The sequence below is a fragment of the Heteronotia binoei genome, chromosome 16 (assembly GCF_032191835.1).
Source record: "Heteronotia binoei isolate CCM8104 ecotype False Entrance Well chromosome 16, APGP_CSIRO_Hbin_v1, whole genome shotgun sequence".
Lineage (NCBI taxonomy): Eukaryota > Metazoa > Chordata > Lepidosauria > Squamata > Gekkonidae > Heteronotia > Heteronotia binoei.
The window spans coordinates 32,007,048-32,013,474 of NC_083238.1; positions in this window are offsets into that span (position 1 = coordinate 32,007,048).

The window sequence follows — 6,427 nt, forward strand, 5'->3', positions numbered from 1 at the left end:
AAGAATAGTTCTGTAAACTTGTGTGTTTGATAATACTTATGATTGTAACATAGGTATTTGCAATTTTTAAAAGCTGCATCTTAAAATATTGGTACTGGTTAAATAAAGAGTGCTGATATTTACTGTATTTAAAAGGCAAATCTTTAGTATGTGATATTGTTTGAGAAGGGATAAAAGCTATGCAACACCAACTGCTATACACTTTAATCTCTATGTAAGTCACATTACAAAAGAAGTTTTGGAGTGACTACTGCTCTTTCTAGGTTAAAGCAGAATTTGGTTTCTAATTGCCAATTTTAACTTTTTAGAGCTGTTCAAATAACTTTTTGATGACACAATTTATACGTTTTTTTTAAAAAAATCAAAAGGGTTCTATTCAGTGTATAAACTTTCTCTTACCAAGTTTCAGTAACAATTATGGTGCCTCACAGTGCAATCCTAAGCAGAATCACATCCTTCTGAGTCCATTAAAGTCAATCAACTTAAAATAGTATAACTCTGCTTAGGATTGCTCTATGACTGTTACCCACCAAGCACTGCTACCAGCTCACCTGTCATTTGTGGGGCCTGCACAAAAGCCCCAAAAGCAGCATGTTTGGTGGATAGCATCCTTCTCAATTCCACCTGTGTGTATGTGTGTGTGGTTGGACTACTTACCCTGAAAATGTATACTTTTGATACACTACTGTTTTATTTTCATGACAACTTCAGTTGATTCTAGTGGCTTGTAAAGAAGAGCAAATATCTAGGCAGCGTTAAATATCATTTCAAGTCACATCACTGGTGTTTGTATATATATATCTCCATCTTATACACTGACTGTTACTAACATCTAATGTTAAGTCATGGTTAGAAATTACCTGTGGATATTTGTATAAAAGTGTGAAATAAATTTTGTATGAAAAACTCCTTTTGGTGCTGGTAGTATTTGCATACTATTTTCATGTGTTTAATTTCTGTAAATATGAAATACTTGGTTTGTGCTTGATTGAGTCCACTTCATTCATTACAGAAGAATATCTGCTCAATTCAGCTAGCTAGTTGTGACTAAGTTTGATCCAAAGGTGCCATTTCAACAGTATAACAGCAATTACGCCGATGGAACAGCACTTCAAAGGGGGCAGTGATTTCAACTTGCCCCCTGAACCGTTCCTGAGGTGACTGAGGACTGGGGAGAGGCAAGGAAGTCATTTTCAGACAGTTTCACTCCATTGGCAGTAGTTGGAGCTGGTCAGTTCAAAACAACAGAACTAGATTGTAGTCACTAACAATGCTCCCTCTAAGCTGCGGAGTCTTGTGAGCAAAAATTCTACTTTGTGAGCTACTGGCATTAAAGTAAATAAGCAATTTGTCTACTGCATAAATTAGTGTGCTCTTGGGGCTGTCTTTCCTCAGCTAAGACAAAAATGTGCGAGCTGGAGGCTAAAAACTGTGAGCTAGCTCACAATAACTCGGAGAGAACACTGGCCTCTAACCAAGCTATTGGTTACAGTGGGACTTGCTTCTGAGTACACATGGATATGATTAGCCTGTAAGACCACTGAAGTCAATTTGACTTTCTCCCAGGCCTGATCTGTTCATAGGAGGGGAATAAAGCTGCAGAATGGACTGCAGGTAAAGGACCATGTGTAGGCATAGTCTTCCACTTTAAAACCTCCTGCAATAGAAAATGAGCACTACAAGCAAAATGAAGGTTTTAATACCCTACTTTTTTCTACCCTAAGGAGTCTCAAAGCAGCTTGCAAGCACATTCCCTTCTTCTCCCCACAACAGGCACCTTGTAAGGTAGGTGGGGCTGAGAGAATCATGAGTGGCCCAAGGTCACCCAGCAGGTTTTGCATCTGGATAGTAAAAGAGATACACACATACCAGATGGAGGATACCCTTCTGGGTAGTTGTGTGCGAACAAAATCTTGGGATCTGGGTAAATTGCAAATTTAGTATGAATAGCCAGTGTGATGTGGCAGCAAAGATAGCAAACACAATTTTAGGGTCTATCAACAGATGTGGTGTCTAAGACATGAAATACAATATGTCACAGAAGTGAGTACACCCCCTCACATTTTGTAAATATTTAAGTATATCTTTTCATGTGACAACACTGAAGAAATGACACTTGGCTACAATGTAAAGTAGTGAGTCTACAGCTTGTAGAACGGTGTAAATGTGCTGCCCCCAAAGTACACAGCCATTAATGTCTAAACTGCTGACAACAAAAGTGAGCACACCCCTAAGTGATAATGTCCAAATGGGGCCCAAAGTGTCAATATTTTGTGGGACCACCATTATTTTCCAGCACCCTCTTTGGCATAGAGTTCACCAGAGCTTTGCAGGTTGCCACTGGAGTCCTCTTCCACAGATGGCATCACATAGCTGGTGGATGTTAGAGACCTTGCGCACCTCCACCTTCCATTTCAGGATGCCCCACAGATGCTCAATAGGGTTTAGGTGGAGACATGCTTGGCCAGTCCATCACCTTTACCCTCAGCTTCTTTAGCAAAGCAGTGGTCGTTTTGGAGGTGCATTTGGAGTCATTATCATGTTGGAATACTGCCCTGCGGCCCAGTCTCCAAAGGGAGGGGATCATGCTCTGCTTCAGTATGTCACAGTACTTTTTGGCATTCATGGTTCCCTCAACGAACTGTAGCTCCCCAGTGCTAGTAGCATTCATGCAGCCCCAGATCATGACATTCCCACCACCATGCTTGACTGTAGGCAAGACACACTTGTCTTTGTACTCCTCACCTGGTCGCCACCACACAGGCTTGACACCATCTGTACCAAATAAGTTTATCTTGGTCTCATCGGACCACAGGACATGGTTCCAGAAATCCATGTCCTTAGTCTGCTTGGCTGCAGCAAACCATTTGCGGGCTTTCTTGTGCATCATCTTTAGAAAAGGCTTCCTTCTGGAATGACAGCCCTGCAGACCAATTTGATGCAGCGTGAGACGTATGGTCTGAGCACTGACAGGCTGACCCCCCCTCCCCCCTTCAACCTCTGTAGCAATGCTGGCAGCACTCATACATCTATTTCCCAAAGCCAACCTCTGGATATGACGCTGAGCAAGGGCACTCAACTTCTTTGGTCGACCATGGCGAGGCCTGTTCTGAGTGGAACCTGTCCTGTTAAACCGCTGTACGCTCTTGGCCACTGTCTTGCAGCTCAGTTTCAGGGTCTTGGCAATCTTCTTATAGCCTAGGCCATCTTTATGTAGAGCAACAATTCGTTTTTTCATATCCTCAGAGAGTTCATTGCCATGAGGTGCCATGTGGAACTTCCAGTGACCAGTATGAGGGAAAGTGATAACCTGCTCCCCCTTCACACCTGATACCTTGTACCACTAACGAGTCACATGACACCAGAGAGGGAAAACAGCTACTTGGGCCCCATTTGGACATTATCACTTAGGGGTGTACTCACTTTTGTTGCCAGCAATTTAGACATTAATGGCTGTGTGTTGCGTAATTTTGAGGGGACAGCACATTTACACTGTTCTACAAGTTGTAGACTCACTACATTGTAGCCAATTGTCATTTCTTCAGTGTTGTCTCATGAAAAGATACACTTAAATATTTACAGAATGTGAGGGCGTGTACTCACTTCTGTGACATACTATACGATAGAACCACTGTATACATAAGTCAAACCTTATTTGGAGTATTGTGTCCAGTTCTGAGGCGTTTTTGTAAGGACACAGAAACGTAAGAGCAAGCACCAAGGATAATTAGGAGATTTAGAGATTTTGAAGGATGAAGGAACTGGGAATGTTCAGCCTCTGGGAGGTTGTGGGAGATCGAATTACTCTTTTAAAGTATTTAAAGTGCTGTCATTTAGATGAGAATAGGGAGCTGTTTCAATTGTAAGTTGAGGATAGGACTCATAATAATGGGTGTATATGGTTGAGAGGATACCGTCATGATATAAGATAAACTTTTTAAAACAAAATATGGTTCAGTGGTGGAACTGGTTGCTTGGTGTCCTTGGCAGCACTTAAGCAGAGATTGGGTAATTATTTGTCAGGAGTACTTTAGGTCATCTTGCATGATGCAATGGGTTGGACTGGATGGGTTCTAGGTCCCTTCCAAGTTTTAATTCTATGAAATATCACACTGATGAATCAGACAGTATTTTGCAACATTAAACCAATACAGTCATATTATTAAAAAAAACCCCAGTACAGTCTATTCAGGTTATAATCCTATACACATTGTCAAGAGCCCCGTGACACAGAGTGGTAAAGCTGCAGTACTGCAGTTGGAGCCCTCTGCTCACAACCTGAGTTCGATCCCAGCAGAAGCTGGGTTCAGGTAGCTGGCTCCAGGTTGACTTAGCTTTCCATCCTTCTGAGGTTGGTGAAATGAGTACCCAGCTTGCTGGGGAGAAAGTGTAGATGGCAATGGCAAACCACCCCGTAAAAAGTCTGCCATGAAAACGTGAAAGCAATGTCACCCCAGAGTTGAAAACGACTGGTGCTTGCACAAGGGACTACCTTTACCTTTTTTACTAAGCTACCTTGAATACAGTGGGACTTCTCAGAAAACAAGCACAGGAATGGGCTGCTTCTCAACCAATGGTAAAGGTAAATTAGCACAAGACAATACAAGTGATACAGTGGCATTGTGAAGTACAGAGCTAATACACTGAAGAAAGTCAAAGTGAGAAGGTGAATCATTCTATTTCATTGTAGACAACATTGTACTCAAGGCTGCTTAGTGTATAGTGAATGAAAACAGCTGGTATTCACTGAGGGGAGGAACCCTGTATTCTGTAGAATTAACATTAATTAATTCATTATGAACACTAATTCATTATGAAAGGCATCAAAATATACTAACACAAAGTAGGAGTCCTGCGGCACCATAAAGCCTATCAAAACTTTATCCTAGCCTATGCTTTCATGGACTAGTACTACAGATGCAACAAATGAGAAAAGTTTTCAGGGATGCATTTAAACAAGACTGTTATAAAAGGGCAGCCCTTTCTCAGTTTACAATAGTCAAGGGTCTCTTCACTTGCAACCTCCCAATGCCAGCTGGACCCCAAATTTTAGCAGATCATAGTGAAAAAAAGGGCCCTGATTTGGGTAGCCCAGGCTATCCCAATCTCATCAGCTCTTGGAAGGTAAGAAGGGCTGGCCTCAGTCAGTATTTTGATGGGAGACCACCAACTTGATGGTACCAAGGAAGACTGGGGTTGCTATATGGAGGAAGGCAATGGCAAACCATCTCTGAACATCTCTTGCATTGAATAACCTACAGGGTTGCTGTAAGTCGGCTGCAACTAGACAGCCAGAGAGAGAGAGAGAGAGAGTGTCAAACTTGAATTACATATGAAGCTGCCTTATACTCAGACCAGATCAGTAGTGTGTACTCTGACCAGCAGCAGCTCTCAGGATTGAAGACAGAGTTCTTTCTCATCACCTGATCCTTTCCACTGGAGATTCCAGGGACTGAATTTGGGAACTTGCATACAAAATAGATTTTGAAAAGCATGAAACGCTGATGCCAATCTGACTTTGAATTTTGGCAGATGAAAATAGGAAATACAGACGTGCCAACCATATTTGAACATATGAAACTGCCTTATACTGAATCAGACCCTTGGTCCATCAAAGTCAGTATTGTCTACTCAGACTGGCAGCAGCTCTCCAGGGTGTCTCAAGCTGAGGTTTTTCACATCTATTTGCCTGGACCCTTTTTAGTTGGAGATGCCAGAGATTGAACCTGGGACCTTCTGCTTACCAAGGCAGATGCTCTACCACTGAGCCCCCATCTCTCCCCTTTATTGAAAGACTATAAGATTTCTTTCTTTATACAGGGCTTTTCAGCCTGTGTTACCCATAACTCATAGTGCATGAAACAATACCCACAGCTTCTCTCTTTTATTATATTAATACACAATTAATACACAATTTGTATTGTACATGATGCTGCCTTACGCCTTTAGCCTATGAATAGCCTTGTCTATTCTGATTTGCGGCTGCTGGTCTTCCACATCACCTACTTCTTGACAGTCTATGCCAGGTTTCTGCGCTTTTAGCATGCAAAGCAGGCACTCTATGCCTGAGTCAGGTCCCACCAGGAGTCTATTTATCGACTGCCCTTCAGCCACAACCTCCAGTTAAACAAATTTTGAGTCCAGTGACACCTTTAAGACCAACGAAGTTTTATTCAAGGTGTAAGCTTTCTTGTGCACTCAGAAGCTCACTCCTTGAATAAAACTTTGTTCTATGGTGATACTGTACTAGGGTTGCCAATCCCCAGGTGGGGGCAGGAGATCCCCCAGTTTGGAAACCCTCCCCCCGCGTCAGGGTCGTCAGAAAGCGGGGGGAGGGGAGGGAAATGTCTGCTGGGAACTCTGTTATTCCCTATGGAGATTTATTCCCATAGAAAATCATGGAGAATTGATCCACCGGTATCTGGGG